At 31.4% G+C, this 27,898-nt stretch overlaps 1 protein-coding gene and 1 non-coding gene across 6 annotated transcripts in view; both read right to left on the bottom strand.

The window, feature by feature from the left end:
* The window catches only part of Shrm (shroom), a 270,258-nt gene that overhangs the window by 57,990 nt on the left and 184,370 nt on the right, over window positions 1–27,898 (bottom strand). The gene's annotated exons all lie outside the window — the stretch shown is intronic.
* On the bottom strand, window positions 19,527–19,599 carry TRNAK-CUU (transfer RNA lysine (anticodon CUU)). The gene has a single exon. It is a non-coding gene; the product is annotated as a tRNA-Lys (tRNA).

Here is a 27,898-nt window from a genome sequence, read left to right as displayed (position 1 = left end):
CTAATGGTTAGTTAGTTGGTGTTGCATGTACAGTAATGTGGATGTGTGTGTATGTACGTGCACTTCGTTGCTTTTTGCCTGCAAGCCGCTGTACGCGTGAAATGCTCGAAAGAAATGCAATCAGCATCGAAATGGCACGACATTGAAATTGAAACGTCAAATTCAAGGCAGCCACAAGCGATGGATTTGCACATACGAGTACACACTTATTTAGTGTATACAGATATGCGCAAAAATATATATAATATATGTGTATATAAACCAAACTGTCCGGCCATGCACCAATTTGGCTAATTACTTTTTAATCGCAGTTTTAGTGTCAAATCTTCCATTCCAATGACTTTAAAGACTAATTAAATAAATAATGCTGAAAGTTGTACGGAATATAACTAACGAAATTAAAATTCTTTAACTAGCTTTTTATTGCATTGATGCCCTACTCAAGGTTTACGATTGCTTGAAATCTTACTTTTTTGATAATTTTTTAAGTTTCGAACATAAGGTGCGTTTAGCAACAAATCTCCAGTAAAAGTCGCTTATTATTTACAAAAAATGTATTAATTGTAATATATATCGCTCCTATTTAAAATGTATGTGATATTGTATAACACTCAATTTATAGAATATCATTATAGGCATTAATTTAGTAAATTAACTACTTAATTTAGTCAATTAACTCTTTTATTAATCAATTGACTCCTTGATTTAGTTAATTAAAAGCTTAATTTAGTCTATTAACTGCTTAATTTAGTACATGAAATACCTCATTTAGTCTATTGACTACTAAATTTAGTTAATTAACTACTTAATTTAATTAATTAACTTCTTGATTTAGGCAACTAACTTCTTTATTTAGTCAGTTAACTCTCTTATTTAATCAATTAATTCCTGAATTTAGTCAATTAATTACCTAATTCAGTCAATTAACCGCTTAATTTAATCAATTAATACTTTAATTTAGCCGATCAACTAATTTTCCAAGTTTTTACATTGGAATAGGTAAAATTATCGTATTTACTGATAGGCTTACAGCTGTTTGCAATATTTTTGAGAACTTAGAAAATTTTTAAAAGAAGGTTCTCCATTTAAATAGCATGTTGTCATTTAATTTTTGACTCATATGAAACGATTCTGGTGTCAAAAAAATTTGTTTGTATACATAACAATAGCTCTTCCCGCGTAACTTTATATTTGTTGAAGTGCAATTAAATTGGGAATACTATACACATACCTACATATATGGTACATACAACTGTGTTCATTTGAAAAATTATCTTAAATCGAGTTGAGTGAGGACTTAAGTACTAGATTGGCATAGTACTAAATGATAAAGTATTTAAATCTGCATGACCCATTTGAAAAAATCAGGTTTTATAATAAAATATTCGATATCAAAAATTTATATTTTTATTATTTTTTATTTTTTTTTATATTTTCAGCGATCTATAAGTGCTTTTTACTCTGCGTCCACAATTTGGTAAGCTATTTTGACTTAAATTATATAATACAATTTATAATTATATAGTATACTTTCATAGTTTAAAAACTTTATTACATTATTTTTAAACGTTAAAAGGTAGTAGCCAGTTTTAAGAGGATTTAGCAACTCAGTCAAATTTGGTGACGTCATTTTTACTTAGAATTGTTATCTAAAACTTCTACTCAGTATTCTATGATATAATTTAGCTATTTTCCTCAAAAGTTGTTAAAGACCCTTTATATACATTTTATTATCATAATTTTAAATTTCGTAATAGTAAAGCTTACAGTGTTCGCAAACCAATTACAGTTTAATTACAGTTAGGTATATTAGTCAACCACTTAAATATGTAAACTTCAAATTAAGGAACAAACAATCATTAAGAAATATGTACTTGTCACAAGCAAGTCAAATAAATCTTTTTAGAAACACATTAATGTGCTTAAAATATTTAAATTGACTCGAAAGGAAAAAATATATATAGAAAATTGTGAGCTATAAGTAAATTTCTTTGATTTTGTTGACAGTGTGTTATAAATTTTGCTGAAAACATATTTTCGAATTTTTCGCGTAGAATTTGTTTTGAAAATTTTAATTTTTTTGTAATATTTCTTTCTTAATTTCGTTTATTATTTTCCCTGTTTTATACATATTTTTTATTTAAAAAATAATATATTTTTGTTTATGACGCCAAATGTTTGCAAAAGTTGCTATTTGTTATATGAAATCTAAAACTTGCCAATTAGTATGAGCTATTTTTAGTTGAAAGACAGCGACTGAACACCGAATATGATTGACGTCACATGTCGCGAATGTGAATTGACAAGCGACTGTAGTGACGGAATATATTTATTTTTGCATGTATATAGATATAGAAAATGTAATATATACAATACAAATTTGTTTGATATAAAGTTTTTTTCTTTTCTCTATTTTCAAATATGGCAGTTCTTTGAAATCGGGATTTTATTGATATTTTCACTCTACAAATTCAATTTAATAAAATAATGTTGTCAGCGCGAAATAGTTTAATTTTAGGCACAGTGGTATAGAGTAAGTAAATACCGAACTTTATTGAAAAAAATTAAAAAAATTTTCAATGAAAATTTGGATTGGACTATTTATACATATATGTAGCTGTCATACAAGCTAATCGATCAAAATCAAGATAGAGATATTTTTATACACTTTTATGCTAAAAGAAAAGCACGTGTTGAGGGTGTACCGAAGCTAACGATTTTTCTTGTCGGTTCATCTTGATTGCACCGCAGCTAACGTTTTTTCTTGTGTTTTGCTTTAAAGTTGCTTCAAGACATAGTTTTTAACACAACATTTTTACTCAAAATTGTTTCTTTACTTTTTTATTTCATTTTTATTTGATTAATTTTGTTTGTAATTTGCTTTTTTTATAGTAAAATGTTTTTTAATTTGTTTGCATAAAAGCTCAAGTATAATTTTAATTTAATTTTTACTAAAAAAATTAATTTAGAAAATATTGATTTTATAATTTTTAATAAAATGTAATTTTTTTTATTAAAAAAAATGTTTTTAATATAAAAATAAATGTCTGATTTCGCAAACATTTTCAAAGCTTGTTACAATATAAAAAATATTTAAGAAAATTATAAACTTATGTATGGTATATTGTAGTGGGTATACAATTAAGAGCGCATACTTGGAGTGATTTTCTTAGAGGTGTATAAGAACCGATTTTTCATAGTACCAAGCGAAATAAAATTTTTCTTTTTGACCCACCCTAGTATATACATATATACTTTTTATTTCATATTCCAAATATATCTAATTTTTGTTAAGCTTATTAATTTTTGTTATAATATATTCAAAAAAGAAAAAATACCTCAGCCCGCTAAAACACGTAAAGACTTTCGGCATTTTCTTTTATGCTTTGTTTTTGTTTTCCTTATTCAATATATAACACAGCGCATTGGCACCACTTAATAAAATCTGCACTAATTTCATTTTATTCATGCACTTATTTCGCACTTTTCTTCTTCATGCCACAAAACTTTGCGCACTTCACCGGCGGCAAACCATTACAAATACAAATTAAAGGCAATTTAATTGCTTATAAATATTTATTTAATTTTTACAATGCTCATGCAACAAGCTGCACACATTAATATAGATTTTTTCAAGTTAATTTACTAAAAAATTCACTCAAAATTAGCACAATTTTTTCAGGCCTTCGCTTTAATTGAAGGCGTGCTACACTGAAAACTTTTCCCTTTCAATTGCTTTACGCTTTTCACTTAACACTTTCAAGTTCACGCTACAGAAAAAAAGGTCGCGCCAAAATCGTGTAACGCGTTCGCATTCAATTGCTGACTGAGGCGAGTAAATTTCGCCTGAACGTATTGTCGAAATTATAATGCGCGCATGAAAAAATACTAAATATGAATTTCACTTGTAGGGGTATGTAACTGTATATATTGATATTTATACATTTCCGCAGCGTGTCTCTGTATGCATGTGTGAATTTTCCGCTTGGCACTGACCGCTACACTCAGCGTACAAATACGCCCACATACGCTCAACGGTGAGAAATAAACATAGAACAACATACAGCTTGTCCAGACAGGCAGATAGCGCAGCCGAAGCTGCGTGGAACTACACACTTACTCGAGCAGTAGCTAGAATTAAAAACAATGATAATAATAATATTTGCATGATGCGTTGATTAGCGCTTTGATCCATTTTACCCACAACGCCCTCGCCGCCAACAGCCGCCCGATCGTATGAGTGATATTTGTTTAACCAATACAAAACAATAACTTTGGAAACAAATTCAAAGCGAGCAACCCATTTTGGCTTAACCGAAAAGAAGCTGTTATTATTAGTATAAGACTAATATATGTGTGTTAGTTTAAATACAATCTTTTGGCTTTATTTGCGCAGCGTCTGAATCATCTGCCTTTTGTCTTCGCTGATTTGCGCGCACATGTGTGACTTCATATCAATATTCACATATACAAACATATATAATTATACTATATATGTACTGAAAAGTTTATAAAAGCGTTTTTGTTTATTTTTCGCGCACTTTTGTTGTACTAGCAATCATCTTTCAACTGCCTTTGTGGCTGCTCCCACGAGTCTATTTAATTTCATACGTTTTATAAAAAAAAAGCCTAAACAGCGCTCGTGCCGTCCATCGTCAGCGTGCGAGTTTTAATAGTCTACTTTTGATTTTTTTCATCAGCTGATAACACTGTTTAGCGATATACTAATTAGCTTTATCAATAAAAGTTCATATAATTGGAATGTCCAAATGTACAAAGCTCTTCGAAAGATGTGACAAAATATAATTTGTTTCCCTTGAAAGCCCTAACCGAAAGTTGAAACTAAGCTAAAATTTGCGTAAAGGCATTTAACAAGCGCTCTGGTAACATCTAATCTTCAATTTGTGTTGTTATTGTTGTTTTCAGCGATTTTTTAAATGATTTTCAAATGGCGTTTTTTATTTATTTTATAATAAATTTTTTGGTTTTATTTTTACTTTTTTAATCTTTTTTTAATTTTTGTTTAATATTTTACTTATTTTTTATTACATATTTTAAATATTTAATCTTCTTTTAATTTGAATTTTGTTTTATATGGAATACATTTACAGTACTTTTTTTTTTAAGCAAATTTTATAACTCACAAAAAATAAACGGATTTGTGTCATGGCTTTACATGAATTTTAAGTATGAATTAAGCGAGTATTATTTTGCAGCTCACTTAGAACGGCAGGATTAATCATGAAATTTATTATTTTTTTTTTAAATATAAGAAAAACATTTTTTTTTGTTCAAAAACATTGCAAATATTATTCTGCCACTCGCTTCAATCGAATTCATTTAATCGTCTGAATTATAAACCTCTGAGATACTTTAATAATTGCTTTGAAGCATTAGTGATTCAACATTTAGAGATTGGAGCATATGTAATATCGAAAAAATTTAAAAATTATATAGGGAAATGGGGAAAATTAAAAACAGATAAAAAATTCATTGAAACTTAATCACAGATACATATCTTACTATATATTTTCGTGATGCCTTAACCAGGAAGCATGATCTGTAGGTTACATGGTTCAAGCAAGATAAAGGTTTATTTGAGAACGGTTTGTTCCAATGAGGTTTCATTGAAGTGAAATTGCTATTGTACGATCGTAGTTTTGAGGGGGTATATCGCTGCCAAGACAGATAGGTATTGGTCCGACATAAAGCCGGATCTGTTATAGTAACATAGAAACGACTGTGGGGAAAATTTAACATGAGCAAGAAAGAATTGTGCGGTGTTCAAAATTGTTGAAGTGTTATCTAAGCAACTCTCAAAGTCAGGAGAAAGAATTAATGAAATATTTCGTTTATTTATTTTGAAAAAACTTTATTCATCTTTAATATTTGTTAAAAATATGAAATTATGAGTATTTATTAATATAAAACATATATAAGTTATGAAATATAGAATATCTTTAATTAACTGCTAATAGTGTTTTGAATCAGAAGTAAGACTTTATTTGTAAGTTAACTCGTGACAGCTGACATATGACAGGCCGTTTAGTTTCCTCAGCGAAAGGGTAAGATTGGTAAAAAGTTTAAAATAAAATTAATATAATGGGGTTATTAAAAAGGTATTTTAAACGTTTTTGATGAGATCGAAGCAGTCAACAAAATAATATTTTCCGGTATTTACTCGAGACAAAATCTTTATTTCATACTTTGTCGGACAAGACGAAAAAGTTTAGTGATATTATTAATAAGTATGCTGATTCAGTTAAAAATCGTGCAAAGAAGATGAATGTTAATGTGTTATTTATTAAAGCAAATTATAAAAAGTGTTGCCATATGTTTATTTTAAAGTTCGATGACTAGTGACAGCCGACTATTGACTAACCGATGACAGCAGGAACTAGTTATAACAAAGTAGCGATGTTATATATGTAGAGCGAGGCTTTTAGGACAACAGTGATGTAAAAAGTATTTACGTAACTTTTTGAAAAATATTGAAACTGAATTTTTGAAAGAAGTTTATACAACAAAGCAGGAAAATAATATCTGGAGCGAAGTTCTAAAAATGAAAGTTTTGAAATTAATAATTGAACACTTTTTGGTAAAAATATTGAATTTAAGTGCTTGAAAGATTTAAAAAACAGGTTTTAAGGACTTATATCTAAAAAATTTTACAATATATGTAAACTTTAATTTTACCTATATTAATTATAACCTATATTAAGCATTAAAAAACTGCTTCAAAATCCATGCATCCTAAAAATATGCAACACACTCAAAACTATTTTCGAAATAGTCATAAATTTTTATTTTAAATTCAAAATAACCACTTGCCAGCTCTATATAAAACAAAATACTCATAAATCCAAGTAAAAGAAGACACCAAATATTTCTACCAAATTATTACGACAAACATTTAAATACAAAATAATTCAAAATTTATGAGTATTTTTCAAATAATCAAAAAATTGTTTTAAAAAATAGCAACAGGTGGTGGCACATGTCAACGCATAAATATAAAACTCAGCACATAGATATAATAATTGAACTATGTTGGTGGCAGCACACACCGCACTCAACCTCTTTGCCGCAAGAGCTGGCCAGAATTTATTTAGAAACATGCTATTAGCTAAGAACGAAGCCAAATTACGCGACAACATAAAGAACTGTTACGTTTGTATGTATGTACATATATAAGGGAATATATGTATATGTGATATATGTGTATGTGTATGCATTAGTGTGGGCTATGCATGTCATGGCATAAATATAACTCAAACCCGCGACGAACTGCCCTGACCTCAAAAGCGATTTATGCTGGTGTCGCCCGAACAATTTGGGCCAATTTGGCGCCCACTGTACGCGCCGCTGCAGCACACAGGGAACACTAATTATACACAAACGTCTCGGTTTTATTGCCAACAGAAAATATGCAGAAAAAGCTTATTAACGCAGCCTGCTAATGTCTCGGTCCGCGCTGAGATATGCCAGCTAATAATTCACTTTATATTTAGTTTGAACGCCAAATGGCCATTTGCCACACGCCACACGCCACACACCGGAGGCGCAGTCAGTGCCGCACCAAGTGAATATGGACTTTTAGTTTATGAGTTATGTGCATATATTTATATACCTACATACAGCCAGATAAAAATGCATGTAAATTTATTTGCGTACACAGCGTTTTCTGACATTTTTTTGTTTGTTTATGTGTGCGTATTTATGTTAATCGCATTGACCAAGTTATAAACAAGCGGGCGTTCTAAAAATATATCCATCCGCCTTAGAGCGGATATACAAGTGCGCACATACAAGCGTCCATACAGTATATTTATGTTCAATGCATGAATAGACTTGTGACGGATTCAAATTGAGACAAATACTCATATACAGGTTTCTAATTTTTGGTAGAATTTGGGTATATAGATAACATTAGTGTGGTCAAATATATAAATTTTTTATTAATTTTTTGAAATGAAAACTATTTAAGCATGGTGCTAAATCGATTTACAGCAACAAAATAAACGCTTTCGTATATTAATCAAATGGTTAGACGTTACAACGTTGCCACCTGTTTAATATTTTAATTAAAAAAAAAATTGTTGTGATGAAGTAATGCTACAATATGGGTATGAAACCCAAGAGGGTTAACACTCACAACTTACTGCTGCATATTTTTGGGCTGGTTGCCACCTATTTTTCATTACAATTAATAAATTATTATATTGAAGTAATACTACAATATGGGTATCAAACTGAAAAACATTAAAATTCAAAGTTGACTGCTGCATATTTGGAGGCAGATTGCCATTAGTTGAAATTTGTTGTTTAAAAAAATTTATAAAATAAACGATTTATTAAACAAAATGTCAAATAGTAAAATTCTTATGAAGGCTTACAGTTCGAGTCAGTTTACGGAAGCGTTGCCAGCTGTTTAAACTTTTATATTAAATTTTTTTGGTAATGTACATGAAATGTAATAATATGAAGCTTAAACTGAACTGAGGTGAGAAAGATTATCAAACGTGTATATGTTTGAGAAGCGGCAGGATTTTTTGAGATGCAATCTTGTAGATTAAATCGATAAAATAAATCAATTTTTCAATACTAGTATCAAATTTAAAGAATTGAAAAAAGGGAATGTGATTATGATGGAATCTTTTATTCGTATTTCAAAGAAAAATAATTCTAATTATTTGAAAATTTGCAAAAATATTAATTTTTTTTGTAAACATTATTTGGCAAAATAATCACAAGCGTAACAATTTTATTTCACGCGCGTATTTGTGTCAAGTGAAAAATCTCATGCCACATTTTATGTAAATAATTTCTGCATTTGTTTTACTGCATAATTTTTATTTGTCAGCCAGCTACGCATAGACGTGGCACATTTGTGGACTTACAATGTTTTTAGGTCACAAGGCAAAGATTCTGAAATTCTGAAAAGTCACATAAGACATGACAAGACAAAATACCACAGCGCTATGCGTAACAATGCAATTACATTTGTTCTACACACTTGCGTACAAATGGTATACAAATGAGGCTACAAGCTCATAGAAATATATATACATACTTGTATACATTTGTAAGAATATGTGTCGCTCTAGTCTCCGCCGAAATAGCAAATTTGTGTCTTGATGTGTTCTTAATTTGCCCGCTGTGACGTTGAAAGGGCAACTTGTCAACCTAATGCATTCAAAATCGTAAAACGCGTAGAAATGCATTAATAACAACAATATTAGAATCTGTATTAAAAATAAACTTTGTCTTGGCATGTTGTTGTTTGTGTACATGTAGACATTCTTATGCCAGAAAGTTATGCAGTGCCCTAAATTACAAATTAATGCCAAAGACTGGTGGAATTTGTGAGCGGTGACAAGTGTCGCGTGCTAAAGGAAATTAAAAGGGATAAGCAGTTGTAAGAATCTGTGTCTGACTTCGAAAAAAAACAAAATAATTGTTGAAAGGAGAACTCAAAATTTTCTAGCTTTTCGTAGCTAAAGGAATGTAATTTTACAATTTGGTTAATTAGGTTGATCGTACAGTGAAAATGTGTGATTTACACTGTAATACAAAGAAAAACTGACAAAAATATTGATTTTTGAGATATAAAATAACCCGTTCTAGGTTCAAAATGCTTAGTTATTATGATTAATTTGAGGTTATCTATATTTTTATTTTTATATATGTAATACAAGAGAATTCTGAATTAATGCCAATATGTTGGAACTATCCAATATTCAAAAGAAGATTTTCAAGACTTTCACATTAATTACAACACCTATTGATAATTTCTCAACTTTTCTCCATTAACATTAAGGTCTACTTTAGTAAGTAAAATTAGTTTTCAAGACTTCAAATTCTCCTCAACAACATTATTGTCAACTATTAACATCATCTCAACTAATTACTAAAGTATACTTTAGTAAATAGAGTGATAAATATTTCCGCTTTGAAATGCGCTACAAAATACTGGAGTTAAATGTTACAGATACATAGATAGTAAATATTTATTATTAGATTTTAGGAAAAGGTAAAATTTATTTGCATCGTAAAGTATACTTTAGTTTAATGATAAGTTGACAAAATGTACACAGGTTTCAGAAATGGAATAATTCCATAGTATTTTATATGTGTATACCATTCAAATCTTTTTTAGGCTTTCTATTATTCAGAAAATCTAAAAATATTATAACGAAATACAAATTAAAAAAAAAAGAAAATATTTGAGTCTTTACAAATTATTCTCAACAGTTATCGACTTTTTCTCAACAGGCTATTAAAGTAACCTTTAGTAAACAGATTGAGAATTTTGTTAAGCGCTTAATTGGAAGTATTAGGAAGTACTTAGAATTTTGCTTGCAATAGTAAAGAAAATAAAATAAAATAAAATTGACAATTTATTAAAGTTTACTTTAATTTATAGTTGAGTTCAAAAACGAAGTGAGGAAAAGACATGGTAAAAAAATGTTCAGTAAATATTTTATTGTCAAACCGTTGTTGGCTGTTCTAACATTCTGGAAGCCATCGAATTATTTACCACAGTTAAAATTAACAGTTCCTTTCGATTTCCAAAATCATGCCTCAGGGCTCTTGGAGAAGTATTGAGTTTAAGCAACGTAGACTTATTGTACTAATAATTTACGGTTCGACATTTTTAAGCGCCTAACTCAAAATGAGCGTTGCTTCTCTATTGCCCCTAAACGAGTTCAAAAATTGTACATGCAACAAATTAAATATTTTTATCATACACATATGTATATGTATACTCCCCATGATACTTTCCCAGAATTTTATTTTGAGCTGCTGTTAGTTATCCACAGAGAGATGGCGCTAATTGCGTTTCAAGGCCAAGTGTCTACGAAGCCGATACATATTTCATAAAGAATCACATACAAAGCATGCCTTGAGGACCACAAAGTAAAAGAAAAAAGCCACACTCACCATTGTGCGAACAACTTGTGTAACTACTGATCAGCGATCGCACTTGTAATATGCATGAGATCACTTGTAATCTGCACGATAATCAACGATCGATTGGATCGATGGCAAGAAGGATGATGAATAATTTGAGTGCATTGTCAGTATTTGTCAGCAAACAAGCGTTTCCCATAATGCAAATGAGGTGCGTTGCAGACGCTGACGATGCGTTGAGTTGCGGCGTTGAGTGATAACTGACAGCGAAACAAAGGAAAGTGGCACACACCACACACTACTGCCGGGTATTGGAAGCAAGCTACAAGCATAGTGCGCCCCCCGAAGAATTTATGTTTTGCTTTTATTTTGCATATCATCGAGGGATTGCCACAATGTAAGACGTGCTAAAATGATCGGTGTGCCGACGAGCAAGCGAAGATCAGTTGGTAAGCCACAAAGGCTGACAACAAAATGCACACATAATTTGAGGTCTACACAAGGGATATATTGGCATGTTGTAGTACTGCGTGTACTTGTATAACGATTCACTTACATATGCGGTAAGCGATCGGTATGCGCATCACTTGTTACCCTGTCAGCGCTGACGTGCCATTAAACTTGTCGACATGGTACTTTTGCCGCAGCTGCCAACGCCAACGCTGCCATTGTTAGCTGCTGTTGACTGTTTTTTTTTACAGCGATATTATCTATTTTCGCTTTTGCTATACTTTGTTAGGTGGACAAAGTGTTCTAGGCTGGCTGATGATCAGCGCTGATAGTCGATCGCTGATCGCATGTCACGATCAGTGCCATATTGCATATCTTCGATCTTGTGTCATTCTATAGGCAGTATGCTTCTTCTGCTACTTGTTCGCATTGATTCTTGCATCTCATTTTCAATTTCATTTGCGATTTTCATTTCATTCAGTGAGTGATCGTGCGTGATCGTGCTTGATCGTTGGCGCTCAAGGTTATCGCATATCTGAAATCGAATTGTCATTGCACTAGCGCTGACATACACACACACATATACATACACAAAATATATGCATAAGTGTATGTGTTTATAATATATGAACTGAGTGGTTGACCAGTAGTTAGCGTTGCATGTATCGTTCGCCGGCACTTGTAATGCAAAGCTGTTGCTTCAACTTTACATATGTCTTTCATTCAATATATCATATATATACAAAGAAATACATAAATATGTATGTACTGAGCTTCTGTGTGCCTTGCAGAGTGCCAAGAATATAAATTCATTTCGTACGTGCTCATGTTGCATGTTCCGCTGATGCGCAACATTGATCAATTTCTATATACATACATACAAAAGAACATATGTATACACACCCACGACGTTCCATTGAAAATAATGATGAAAAGCAAGTGCTGCAATTGTGTTTGCAATTTCCTTGCATTCGCTGTGCCACGTTCTGGTGGCGCATTTAATTTTCGCTGCTGCATATTTGCAAGTCATTGCATTGTTGCACCTCCCGCGGGAATCAATTTAAATTTCGTCTACACACAAAAGACTTTCAAATGTTCTGCGTAGCAATTTTCTTTCTTTTTTCATACCTCATCCTCTCAATTGTTTGTTAGAATGCGTTGGCCTGCCTTTTGGGAGTGCCACACCTTAAATGCCAATACAATGTTGCGCATGCGCTGAAGCAATTTTGTTATATTCGCAAAATGTTTCAATATGCTCCTTTTCAACTCTTGCGCCGACAAAGTGCAATCAGCGCTAAGTTAACGCAAGCCGAAAGGCCTCTAGCGCAATAAAAAAAATTAACAAAAAGTAATAATAATAAATTTAATAATTTTTCTTCATTATTTTTTTCTTTTTTGGGGTGTTGCCACTATTGCACCTACATACTTGTACTGTCGTTGACACGTGACTTGTTGCATTGCACTTGATTTCTACCATAACTTGGCGCAAATGTGTGAAAACCTTGTCACACATGACTGTGGCATGCAAATTAGGTGCGGCTGTCATCAAGTGAAGCAAATTATTTGTGTAAATGTCAATTTATGTTATGCCAAGCGATTTTAGGATCTCTTTATGGCCTACCTTTCACATACCACAAATGTGACGTTCAGCCAAGTATTTTTATGTTTTTAATGAATAGTGCAATATAAATAATTTGGATCTATTAGGAGGAACTCGTTGATATACATAGTTAAAGTTAAAAAAAATTAGACAAAGTCTTTATAAACCTATTAATAATTGTATGACCTCACTATCGATATCATCAGGCTACTTTATTTTCTTGCGTTTCAGTGCTGAACATTTAGACTTTGCATGAGCTTAGCAGGCGCTGGCGATATCTAGCTCTATGCGGCTACGAAATTTCTCTGGTCTAGTGCGGAACGTAGTAGCTCTGCTAAACTACCCACTTTTAATAAGGTTCTGGTTTTACATCGACCTTCCAACCTAACCTAACCTAACCTGCTCTCTTACTTATATTACAACAAGAAAAAATGGTAACTTCGATAGCATCGAAGCTGTAATACCCTTCACAAATACAAAGGCTCCTTACAAGAACTTGATTCCGATCGTTCAATTTGTATGGCAGCTATATGCTATAGTCATTCGATCTATACAATTTCTTCTTAGATTTGCCTTAAATAATAATACATGCCAAATTTAGTGAAGATACCTCGTCAAATAAAAAAAATTCCCATACAAGTACTTGATTCCAAGTGTCTCCGACGTTTCCTTCTGGGTGTTACAAACTTCGTGACAAACTTAAAATACCCTATTCAGGATATAAAAATAATAAGAATAATTTGAGAATACTCTTGGCCAAATAAGGTGGTACACAGATATCACACATTGAATACTTAATTAGGATATAGATTTAAAAATTCTTTTCTAAAGCCGCTAGTATCAACGTTGGAGTAACAAATGAAATTGTTCTTCGAAATATGGAATCACGAGAGAGTAGATAGCTTAAAGCAGGCAACGATGAGTCTGTGTTACGTAACAGTAAATATGGCAACGTTTCATCGCTTAGTATTAGTCGGCACTTTGAATTAAAAGATGTCATCGAAACTATCTATAATTATTAAAAGAATGATATTTCGATAAATCTCAATCTTATAAAATAAACTATTTTCCATTTGGTTTTTAAAAATATTATTTTATTTTAAAATTGTATTAAAACCATAACGCTATAAACATACTAAAATTAAATGCAATGAACTGGTACATTTAAGAGTTCTACTATCAACACCAAATATTTTGAGAATTGTGGAGACGTAGTTAATGAGATGAAACTTTAAATTCATGGTGTCACTAATTTTTGAATTAGCTTCAATATGTGTTCAACTTAATGCGTTTAAATTGCGAAGCAGACAGTAGCGGCTAAAGCTTTATGCCATTTTTTTCTTCATTCAATGTGTTATTCAATGTCTTTATCAGCAAACAAATGTAAAATGAATTGACTTAAAATGTTCTGTGTTATAATTAAACTGGTGCAAAAGCTTCCTAACCAGAATTTTTTCGCGAAGTAAATTTTACCTCATTAACAGCGAAACAATTGAAAAGCTTTTTAGTATTTTATTTATTTATAAAACTTTAGTTCACCAATAGTCTCGGTAGTAGCTGGCATGCCACAAGTACAGCAAGTGAATTATGTTGTAATATACGCGGCCTACTGTGTACGAGCGCTCCCTTGACGACACGGCACGACACCACTACTCCATAAAGCGCCAAAGCGCCTGCTGTGCCGCGTAATTAACGCGACAGTGGCTGTGTTTTGAATTTTAAGTACGACAACGAAAAATAATTTCAAAAGTAGGATAATTTCGAAGCATGTTTAGCCTTTTGCTGATTACATCCTGAGGGGATACGCGGTGCGCCCGCTATAGTGACGCAAGTTTTTAAGCTAAACTTCGTGTCACAGTGGACATAAATATCAATTGAGATGAAACTTTGACTTAAGAACAATAATTGCGGCAAGTAAGAGGGCGAAATATGCGTGTATCTGCTATTAGGTTTTCAGGAAAAGAAAGGGAAGGTAATAGAAAAGTTGGAACAAGTAAAATTACTGAAGCTTTAACATCTTCATAGGCGGATTTCTTATATTATAAAAAAGGTACAAAAAGTTCTTTATCTTGACTTTTATCGGCCATATTGCATGGTAGCTTTATGCTTTAGTGTTCCGATCTGAACAATATATTCGGAGATTCTAGCGTTACCTTGGATAATAATCGAAATCAAATTTCGTGAAGATATCTTGTCAGATGAAAAAGTTTTCCATTCAAGAACTTGATTTTAGTTGATCAGATTGTATGGCAGCTATATGCTATGGCGGCAGTATCGACAAAAGATTGTGATTTCACAACGATATCTCAAAAACTGAGAGATTAGTACGCATATATACATATGAGCAGATAATTGAATAATTGGGCTGATAGTGCTTGAATGACCGAATAATCGACTACTCATTGATTGATGTGAAAGAAAGTGGAAAAATTAGAAGCGGCTGCGCATGACAAGCGGATATACATATAAGTATATATTTACATTTTTTTGAATAAGCACACCACGAATATCCACTTGATCAAGTTTTAGTTGATAATCAGTTTTATTGCAACAACATAAAACACGATTTCTAATTATGCATAGGTCACTTAAAATCGTATGTGGCACGAATGTTTGTGGCAGAAGTTGCATTATGCAATGAAATCGAACTTTCTTACCACTTGAGATTTGCTGCATAATCAACAAATCAAATGAAATTGGAAAGAAAAAAAAACAACAATAACCAAAAACATGCATTACAATAAATGAGCTATCATGTCGCAGGGCAGTTTTCGGCCGCGCATGCGCGTCTGCCACATTGCGTGGCATAGATATGCAGTGTAATGCAACTTAATTTATCATTGTACTTGTATTGATATATATATATGCGTACATACACATATAGTGTAATGTATGGCAGTTTATCCACCAAATACATGAAAATTACTGTAGAATTACAGCTACACTCACAAAGTGAAATTTAAAAAATCTGTTGCATGAATCTCAGAAATCCACTATTCACGAAAAAACGCTAATCAAGTGCTTATGCGTTAGCTGCAGTGATTGGCTTAATTTTTCTCCAATTTTTTTAAGATCTTTCTCTTTGCTTGCTATATTGAACTGATTTCCAATAATTATCTATCAGTAGCGATTGTAAATGGAGGCACAATGCGTGGTTGTAGATTAGCTTGATATGCAGCATTACTTACAAAAAGGAAATGAAAAACTTGCTCAAATAAAAGAAAACAAAAAAGTTTTTAGAAATTACAATAGTATTAAGCTATTTTTGTAATTACTTTAATGTATATCTGAATTGAAAAAAGAGAGAGTAAGATATGAATAAGCAGTACGATCTTGATACGATATACTTGTATGTACATTTGAGTGATAAAAAACGTTATTTTTTTCTGAAGGCTTCGCAATATTTATAAAATAAAAATAATTTTTTATAATTTTTTTAATTAACTAATTTTTAAATTAATTAAATTTTTCATAATTTTTTTAATTAATTAATTTTTAAATTAATTAAATTTTTCATAACTTTTTTAATTATTTAATTTTTTAATTAATTAAATTTTTTGAATTTCGAATTATTATTGTTTTGTTTTAACAGTATGATCTTGATAAGTGAATGATAGAAAATTTAATATTTTTTTCTGAAGACTTCGCAATAAAAAAATATATATTTTTTTAATTTTACAATGAGTTAATTAATTGGTTTTATTATTAAAATTAGTTTTTCTTAATTTAATTTTATATTTTTTTGAAAGTAGTACGATGTAATTTAGTGCGTGATAAAAAATAAAAATATGTTTTTTCTGAAGACTTATCAATATACATGTTATACATACATATGTATGTACATAAATTAATTTTTTTACAATTAAAATTAATATTAGTTTTTCTAAATATATTTTATTTTTTAGTGAACTAATTATTTTTGGTTTTATTTTAATTTAATTTTTAATTAAATTATTGTTTTCTTTTGGTTGTTTCCCATACAAAAAAAAAATGATTCTTAAGTGTCAACATTTTAATTACGTTAATTTTTAATTTATTAATTTTTCTTTAATTTTTTTAATAATTATATATATTTTAAAGTTTCAATCAATAAATTATTTTTATTTATTTATTTTTTTTTAATTATTTGATAATGTTTTTTTGTAACTTTCTCCCATGAAAAAAATTATTTGTAAAAAATATATTTTTTGTGAAAGATTTTTTCCTGATATTTACATTTAATTCTAAAACTTCTCCTCTAATTGCCGCCACTGCTTGTTTCCCATCTACGCTTAGACAAACCGCACATCCAGCGGAAGCGCAGCTTTAGACAAACGCGAAAAAACGCAAATAAATTTGACTTACTGTCGGCATGCCAGCTTCCTCTTTCACTGTTACCAACTCAAGCATCATCTCATATGATCGGCAAAGCGTGTAAATGTCCAAAGCAAAATATTGCGGCAAATAGGCATTGGTTGATGTGGCTTTTGAATGACTGCTTGAAAAACCAACGAAGTGTGGTTGGAAAATGGCAAAAATTCCACAGCAAGTGCAGTTGGCGACGTCTCGCCAGGAAAAAACAACAGCAATGAACCACCTTTGACGCCGCCAAATGTTAAGCTTTGTGGCAAATCGCTATCGTTGTTGTTGTATTAGCATTTGCTTGCTAACAGTTAAGGCTCCAGCCGCGACACTTCCACAGCCGCGCGTGCTCATCTTGCTCTTTACACGCTTTTGTTAAAAGACATTGCTGGCAACTATTTAATGCTAACGGTGCGCTGTACATACTACATATATGTATATATACATATATATACTTACGGTTGTAAATACTTGTGTATATCTATTTTCATGAAAAATTTTGTATTTGAGCTGTCTCCAGGTGAATCTTGTGGCTTGAAGATATTAAGCCAGTCGCTTTGACTCACGCTTCCTCTACTTTTTAAGCGGATAATGCGAGTTTTTTGTTGTAAATATTTGAAAAAAAATGTCTTATACTTTTTTCTGTCCGATATCATTTCTTGTTTCATTTTTTCTTTACATTCCGTTTTTTTTTGTTGTGTGTTAGTTATCTCTTTTAGCTTAAATTTTTGTTGTTGTCATTTTCATATAAATAAAAAGTGAAAGCACTTAATATGCATAATGCTCGTCTTTTATATGCAACAGCGATAGTAGTAAAAGCAACAACTACAAAAACAAAGCAACAACTACAAAAACAACAAAATGCATAACAACAACATCCATACCAAAACAATGCGGTAGTAATAAACGCATTGACGCCGCAGCCACCGCTCCTGTCACCTGTGTCACCACCGGTGCCGCCACAAGCGCTTCGTTGGATGGACTGTTAATCAGCAACATAAAGCTGACAATCTAACAAAAGCTGATAAGCTAGCGCTGAACAATGTATTTAAACAAAGGCAGAGCTTAGGTAGCAGCGAGTGGAGAGCTGCGATTACAGTGTATGTGTCCAAATAACCAGTGCTGCGTGAGTCGTATGCCGATGACGATCTGTCTGAGTGTCGCTAGCTTTCAGCAGTTTATTAGAAACTATATAAATATAACAACAACACCAATTTTGTTGCGCTAAAGTAAATTGGTAATCCAAATAAATGTTTGACGATCGCAATAAAATTAATTCAAAAGCTAGTATTTCTTTTGCTAGAGCCATTTGATTGCCCAGTTGTCACTTCAATTTGTGTCATTTGTGCCTTTATATTAATGTAACTATATTACAAAGTTTATTAAAAAAGAAAATATGTTAACTTTGGCTGCAACGAAGCCATAATACCCTTCGCAGCTGCATTTCGTATTGTCTTGAAATTGATCGGAGAGTTTCTATAACAGCTACCGTTGTTATGGTGATCCGATCTGTTCGAACGGTCAGTTTGTATGACAGCTATGTGTTATAGTTTTGCGATCTAAACAATTTGTTCGGAGAAAATAGCCCCACAATTCCACAATAATCTCTGCCAAAGTTAAGGAAGATAACTTCTAAAATAAAATGTGTTCCATACAAGAATTTGATTTGGATCGGTGAGTTTGTATGGTAGTTATATGCTATAGTGGTCTGTTATCGGTGATTCCGACTAATGAGCAGCTTCTTGGGGGAAAAAAGGTGCGTGCAAAATTTGAGATCGATATCTCAAAAACTGATGGATTAGATACAGCGTGCATAAAGACGATGGGATGGGCAGATGTATTTGACAAAAACTTCTAGTTTAACTCTAAATACTAAGATAGCTAATAAACTCGAGTTTATGGTGCAATTAAATGTACTATAAGGTATGAATAAATTTGTTTTGTGATATAATGACAAAGTAATTTTAGTATTTATGTGTATAAAAATTTTCAGAATTTTAACATTTAGCTTCAACATAAAGTTCTATGATAAGATTTCATCTGTTTAACTGATCTTTTAACTTTTTTTCTTTTCTACATTTAATGCTTTTTTTCGTTCTCAATCACAGGCATTTTATTTTTAATTTTATAAATATTATCTGTCAACTTTCAGTAGGATATAGATCCTTATAGATACAAAAATTAGATATTTTGCTGCTTTTAAATTGGAAAAAAATTCCTCCGCCCAACGTGGGGCTCGAACCCACGACCCTGAGATTAAGAGCCTCATGCTCTACCGACTGAGCTAGCCGGGCACTGAAATCATTACCTCTCAAGAATCACATTAGAATATGATGTTATAGTGCAACATATTCAATTATATATAGGCAGATATATACGAGTATGTTAATATGTCTGCTCAAAAGCAGAATACATTGACATTTTTTTTTTATCATTCAAAAGAATTCTAGATGTAAGTGGCATCTTATGTATTTATAGCACTATTACATATGTAGATAAGCGCGTTTGCTTGTGGGCGTTTCTGCAAAAGAACTCATAGCTGACCAATAAAGTGTGTGCGAGCACAGTATTAATTCGGTGGTGTAGGCTGGTGAACAAAGTGAGCACGATTATAGAGCTTTATCAGCATTCAATTCGTGTTTGCGCCGTTTGCTGACTAAGCGTGGATATTCTTTGGGATCAAATTTCTCTTGCGAATTAATTTTTTTATGGATTCATTGTTTGAATTTTTTATTGCTTTTGCTTTTTGGGTTTACTGAATATTAATTGTGCGCATTTGTCATTTGTGCTTTTGTTTTTTTGCTGCTTCGCTAATTAATTGATAAAATCCGAAAACAATGGGCAGAGTCAATAAACTGCTGTTTTACCATTTATAGTTCAATTAAGTAGGTCTATACTTAAGAAATTACTAAAAATACTTTTCTGGCTTTCTTTTTGTTGGTTTTTTGTTGGAGTTTTAAGTAGATAATAAAGCATAAAATACAAATACAAATACAATATTGTTTAGTGGTTAGATATGTGATCAAACTTTTGCGGTTAAGCCTATAGTATACTGATTTAGATTATTTTAGTGACTTTTATGCCCTTTAACTTAAAATAATTTAATTGAGTTTATCTAATGTTAATATATAAATTTTTGGAATTTTATTTATAAAAACCTTTTTATGTCGCAATTTCTTCCTCACAACTAGTTCAAATGAACAAATTAATAATTTTTTTTTAAATACAGTTTTCGAGTGTTCTTTTCTCATTCAATGAGTTAAGTTTTTCAAATTTACAATAATAGATCACCTCAAATAAAGTTTGCGAAATCTCTGTTGTAGTTGTGATTCATTCTTGAAGAATTTTGAAGAATGCTGTCGAGTTTACAATCCTTGGCCGGATAAAACTCCGGTTCCGTTCCAATTACGTAGACTCGACTGCCGTGGAAATGGTCTCAGTTAGGTTCTGTTTGCCTGGTGGCTTTTCTAATACAAACATTCTTAAACTTTACAAAAAAAAAAAAAATATGCACAAACTCTAATTTAGGTTTTGCGTTATTAAATAATTAACTAGAGTTAATATTAGATTGTTTAAGAAAATCCAAGTTTAATTTCATATCTTTTATGAAGCCAATGTTGTAATTTTTTTTAAAGAAAGGTAAAATTTTTCGACAAGTCGGCTAAATTTGGTTTAAAGGCAAGATTGTAACTCCATAAATACTAAAAAAGTGGTGTTTAAGGCAAATTAGAATGAAATCAATAATGTAATATTTAATTATGCTACTATATTGCATTGAAACTCGAGTTTAAGGTTTTGTTTTTAACAATTGTAATGTATTCTCATTGAGTATTTAAGTATCTCTGAACTTAATTTAACGCTTTTTAGCATTTCTTAATTATGTAACGCTGCATATATGAGTAGTGTTTAATGATCAACATAAAAATCATTTACTGGAGATCAGTTACTTGTTAGGAAGTTAAGTGGAGTATATACTAAATCACTGTTACTGGCAAAAGTTCGAGAGCATTTTATTTTATTTCATTTAAAATGGTATGCTGTGTGACTAAAATAAGTCAAAAATAAATTGAATGAAATAAAAATAAATCATAACCAAAAAGGCAAAAAATGCGAAATAAACCAAAAAGATAATTGAGAAACAGCAACCAACTTTTCTAAACATTTAAAAGTCTTACTAATTATGAATTTTAGTAAAAATAATTAAAGAAAATTTATCGATGAGCTTGCATCTTGAACTAGTACGGTTGGATATGTAGTTTTCGACCTTGAATTTAATTGGATATGTGATGTATGGGATGGACAGGTTGGAGCAACAAAATGCAGCGATTATATCAGTGATGAGTGAAGGAAAAAAAAAAATAATTAAGGTAAGAGACAAAAAAAACTAAAGGTTAAAAGTAAAACTAAATAGAAAAGAGGTATAACTAGTAAAAAGCTTGTTTGAAAAAATTACAGTGTAAAAATATGTAAGCATTAAATAAAACTATTTTAGATGTTTTAGATTTAGATTTCTTTTATTTTTTATACCCTGAACATGGCATATTAAGTTTGCTACGATGTTTGTAACACCCAGAAGAAAATGTTGGAAACCCTAAAAAATAAAAATATGTACATATATATAAATCATTAGCATAATAAGCTGAGTCGATTTAGACATGTTATTTTGGCCTTCTTTATATACGAAAACAAGTGCCTCAATTTTTGAGTTATAGATCTGAAATTACGCACACGTCCTTTCCTTGCCAAGAAACTGCTCATTTGTCGGAAACGCCGTTATCGAACAACCATAGCGTACAGTTACCATACAAACTGATCGATCCAACTTAAGTCTTTGTATGGAAAACTGTTTTATTTGAAAAGATATATTCACGAGTTTTAGCACGAACTATTGTTTAAGGCAACGTAACAATATCTGAAATATCTGTAGAAATTATTCAGATCAGATCACTGTAGCATATAACTGAACGACCAATTACATGTTTTTGTATGGTAAACTTTTTATTTCACAAGTTATCATCACTAAATTTTGCACAGGTTATTAACTCAGGTATCGCAACAATTTTCGAGCATATTGTCTAGATCGGAAGACTACAGTATACAACTAAGGTCTTTTTATACACTTTTATGCCGAAGTTAATGTTTTTTTTTTGCTTTTTTTTTTTGATTTTTAATTTTGATATTCTTATTTTTATTTATATTTATTGATTCGTTCAAACTATGGTTCGAATTAATTTATATATGAGTAATAAACTCCCTAAATAAAATATATGCTTGTTACAACAATAAAAAAATAAATAAGTTTTCAGTTGGTTGCATATTTCCTCCACAGACAATGTGCTAAGCTAATTGATTAAATTAAAAATCACTGACAACACGCGGCGTTTTAATAAGTGGCGAGTTTCAAGCGATTTTCGCTGCACAATTAAGCACAATTTGTTAGCTAATTTTATTTAAGTAATTTTAATAATTATTAGGAGCTAACTCTATATGGCTACTTGGCACTGATAACTTTTCTGAAACATAGATGTGCAAACTTACATACATACTTGTAGACAAACAATTTTTCAAACATAGTTGTGATGCATGTCTCTCAGCGCAGCTTCAATTTTATTACGCGAATTTCAAAGAATTTTTTATTTTTTTAAATTACTACGAAAGATTCCACAAATTGCCGCCAGCAGTTTCAAGTACATCAGATATTCGTTCTACGTAATTAAGTTTAATTAACGAGTTTGTCAGTGACTGCTGGGCATACATAATAGATACGAGATATATATTAATAGCAGTCATGTTAGATGTGAGTATTCCAAAATAAAATAGAAAAATAAAAATAAAATATTACAAAAAAAGCAGTACACAAACACACACACGAACAAACGCGAACGTGTTAATATTTAAATGAATTGCTCCATTACCGCTGATTCCGTAGAAAAATACGTCGTTGCTGGCCATCAGCCTAACAGCGTTTACGCTGGTGTCATGTGAAGTCGTTAGATGAAAAAACTCAAACTCACAAAATGTTTATAAATAAATAGAAAAAGACAAGCTTGAAAGTGAAACAAAAGCCATTTTGGCATTTTTCACACACCAACTATATTATAAACGCTCCCTAGGCATTATTTTTTCATGGTTGCTCTATATACAACAACTCCCTACAAACGAAGCACATTCGTATTGTTGTTTTCATGTATGCAAATAACCAAAGAGCATAGAATAGAGTACTGTAACGGTATAATTTATCTGTCAATGTCACGCAAATGTTTAGAAAACGTTCTATTTGCTCGTTTGAGAATTTATGACTTCCTATGATATAAAATAAATAACAGTTTATTTAGTTTAAAAATCCAAATTATTTTATATTTAATTATATTGATTGTAATTAAATGAAATTTTGTAGATCCTTCATTAGAAAATACTCAGAAGCATACAATCGAAATGGATGATCAAGTATTCGAAAAAAGCTTTCATGAATGCTCCAAATTGAACCGAAATTGAGGATCAAGTATTCAAAAAGATTTTCATGATAAATCATTATTAATGATTTTGGTACAAAATTATATTAAAAGTTTTTAAGATGGAATTGAAACTGAAATGAAAAATTATTTCGTAAACATATAATTAATAAGAATTTATATTTTTGCATTTAGTTGGTTTAAAAACACGTTAAAGAGTATGAAAGCTTTAAGGCAGTTCACTAAAATTATTCAATCTGGATAAAGAAGGCAGGATTTATTTTGCGTTTCTATTTTTTGTTTATAACTTAGCGAAATTTGTAGTAATTTGTGTTTATTTAAGCATAAGCTTTATGTGAATGCTCCAAAAAATTAATTTAACTGAAGTTTTTCATGTGAACAAATAGGCTGTAGGTTAAGGTAAACAAATGTTCAATATTTACGCGCTTTGGGAGTCTGAGATACTAATTAAAAGTTCTGAAGCCTTTAAATAAATTTGATTTTGGTTATTTTGACATATCTTGATTTACTTTTTTTAAGTTGATTGCTAAAACAGGTGTTAAAACCGCTTAAATTGTGGACTAGTGAAAATCCATGAAAGCTCTTTGGTATGCTAATGAAAGCTCCGAAAAGGTTTCTTCTCTTACTTTCATATTTATACATCAATTCCTATTTTTGGAAATTTTATATAATTGTTGACTAGTGAAGTTGTGTGCAAACTCAGAAGATTGGCAATGAAAGCTCCGAAAAGCCTTACTCTTTTTTTTTATATTTATACATATATAAATACATTTTTTTCGTACTATTTTGCTATTTTAATTACAATTCTCACTTTAAACACCAAGGGGGGTTATCACCGGTGTACTTTTTAAGCCTTATAAAAATTCTAGGTAAAGTCATAAACGATTAAATGAGAAATTCTAATTTTAAAAGGCAACCCTCAAGCTGTGCAAACGAAGCAAAAAACAAACAAAAGCAAATGACGATCTAAATACAACAAACAAAAAAAAAATACTATATGATGGCCTATCAGGTAAAAAAGACAACGGTATTTCAATGAAAACCCAACAAACAACCAAGTCTCAGAGTCAAAACAAATATTTTTTTGAGTTTTTGTTTTCATTTCATTTCATTTCATTGCCGTGACGCTTTGTTTGCTTTGTGTTAAATATTTTAATGACTACTGTCATTAAAATGAGCAAAAACAACAAAAACACTATTTTTTATTAGACAAGACGGGATGAAAAAAGAGCAAAAAAAAAAACGAAATCAAACAAACCGAAGCTGTGCTTCTTCAAACTGAATGAATTTAAATTTTCAAGAGCGATCACCATAAAAAGAACTGACAACCGCCGAATAAAAAATAGAAATGTCAAAATAATGTTATAATGACGCGCACATACTCACACGTTCACTAACTCACCTGCTTTTGATGCCGCATTTGCGAATCTAACGGTACTCTTACACAATCACACATTTAGCAGTACAAATGGAATGGACGCGCAGGTGAACGCGCACGCGGTTAATGAGTGAGAGTGGGCTTTTGGCAGAAGCGGCGAAGAGTGGTAGCGGCTTGAATAGCAAGGTTGTTTCATATTTTCTTGCTTCGAAGCGGGTGAAAGGTAGCACTTATTGATGCGCGCAAAATTATTGTCATCGTAAATTTTGAACGCAATGGTGTTGCATGTGTGTGTGTGTATGCGCGTGACAACGCTGACGAACGCTTGATTAAAGTGGCTCTCAGTCTGTCTGTTGTTGATCGCGCTACATTTTGCCCGCTTATAATGAGGTTTTTGTGCATTCTTAAGCATTTTCGATTCTTCTTTCAATATTTTTTGCCATAGCTACCAAAGCGTGGTCGATTAATTTGAGTCTTTGCGCGCGGCCTATTTTTCCAACAAACGTCAAGTCACTTGCGTGTCGCCTTTTCGAGTTGCGTCTTTATTTCTGACGAAATTCTTGCGTGCGAATTTTCAATATGAACTTTTTGATCAGCATATTTTACAAATATTTTCTTCAATTTTTTACGCGTCGTGAATTTTTAATAAATATTGCAACGGTATTGGGCAATTATGCGTTGAACGATCAGCGCTGATCATCAGTTATGCGTGATGGGCAATAAAAACAAAAAAAAAATTATATACAATATATATATACAGCTGCTAGCTGATTAAGAAGTCCAGTATAGAATTGTAAAATTCCTGAAGGCAAATAAATAAAAAGTGATAATAAAATTACAAAAAAAAATGGAACGTTTTGCTTCTGGCCTCTTGACAAAGTTTTCAAAAATATTCTGCGCCCTCAAAGCACCCATTGAAATTGCTACGCGCCGCCCGAAAAACAAGAAAAAAATGTTATATAAATTTTATAGTAATTATCAAAAAAATGTTGTTCATCAAAATTCGCACGAATGATGCAGCCATGAGTGCCGTTAACCACTATTCTGGCTTTGTGACAACTTTGACAAGTCGTGCCACTTCCACGGACAACCGATGTAGTGGTTATTCGTACTGCGCATACACACGCACGCGGACAACTCATTCCTGTGGCGCGCATGCGCATACCAATGTGGACACTTAAAAAATACGTAACACAATAAATATTATGAGTGTACAACAAAAACGTGTCTTCATACTATTTGGGCGAATACGAGACCTAATATTTTGTGGAAAGTGGAACATTTTTTTTTGCTGAATTAAAAATAAAAGTAGTTAGTAGTAGTTCGTTTCTACATTATTCAAAAAGAAATTTGTGCAATTATTGGATTTTTTCCGAGTATTTTAAAGTCTAATTATGATATTATAATTTCGAAGGGCCTATATATTAGCCCATTTCTCCCAAAACGATCTGTAACAATCAATTATGACCTTATTATTTCGTACCTTTCTTATAAAGAGTTAAATTGTAATGCTTCGAAGTGATAGCTTGTGAGACTGAATGAGGTTTACCCTCCGAAATGTCATATATTGTGACCTCCATCCTTTACAGTGCTTCATCCAGCCTCACTATGTGTAGAAGTGAGCTTGGGGAGTGAGAGCAAATCTACTTTAGAAAATACTGATTTAATTTTTCATAATCAAGCTAAATTTAAATTTGAGACCTTCTATTCCAACCACAACGTTCTGTTCTGTTGTCTGCGAGACATCGGTAGGTCTTTGAGCGTGTTTTCACGAGTTATTTATGGAGAGCTGTAGTAAGAACTTCATCAAAATTGTTTTTATGTTGATGTGGTCCCAAGATTAATTTACTTTACCTCTTCCTTACATTCGAAGTAGTCTTGAGGATCTTCGGAGTGGTCGGTAATGTAACCGGTTTGAGTATTTTTCAATCTCTACCTATTTAGAAGCAGTTATACAAATTCTAACGGTTTCTGTGAATAAAAAATACACTGTTGAGAGTTTATTTTTGTCGTAAAAATCTTGTTCTAAAAATTAAAAAAAAAGAGCAAGACAAGGCTTAGGACAAGTACCTCACAAAGACGGCAAAAAATAAAAAAACAAAATTCGAAAAAAAGAAGCAACTAAATTTACCCGGGAATATGTTACAAATATTGCCTGGAGGCAAAAAATTCTGAGCCCCAGAGAAAAAAAAAAATCAAAAAATTAGATTCATCCGACTGAAATCCACAATTATTACGACAGTCAGACACTTAACTCTCGCTGCTATTTTCGTGCACTCTCATAACAAACGAAAGGTTCGAAGAATATATAATGACGTAAATTAAAGCAATATTTGACAATCACCTGTTATTCAAGCTATTTGAAGTTCTGTCTAATACATAAAGACTACAAAATAGCTGTCGTTTGTCAAAATAACTATCACTTAAAGGTGTGTTAGTATGTAGCGAGAAATTCAAGCAAAATTTTTTGTAAAGATATTATTTTAGCGATTTTATTATTTTAATATTAACACGCAAAAATATTTTCTGATTTCGTGACTAGTTAGTAATCATTTACTTGCAGTTACACATATGTAATTATATATGTAATAATCGATGTATTTAATTATTTGATTGACATAATTTGAAAATTTAGTTTCACCTCAGAAACACGTCAAGGTTCCGCTTTAATTAACCTGTTGTTCGTATCCAGCAGTGACTGTCACCAAAGCAAGTTACTCAGCGCTGGCTGAGCTGAGTAGA

This window comes from Bactrocera oleae, chromosome 4 (assembly GCF_042242935.1).
Source record: "Bactrocera oleae isolate idBacOlea1 chromosome 4, idBacOlea1, whole genome shotgun sequence".
Lineage (NCBI taxonomy): Eukaryota > Metazoa > Arthropoda > Insecta > Diptera > Tephritidae > Bactrocera > Bactrocera oleae.
The sequence above is the reverse complement of the archived record's forward strand: the minus strand, read 5'-3'. Positions and strand labels throughout refer to the sequence as shown.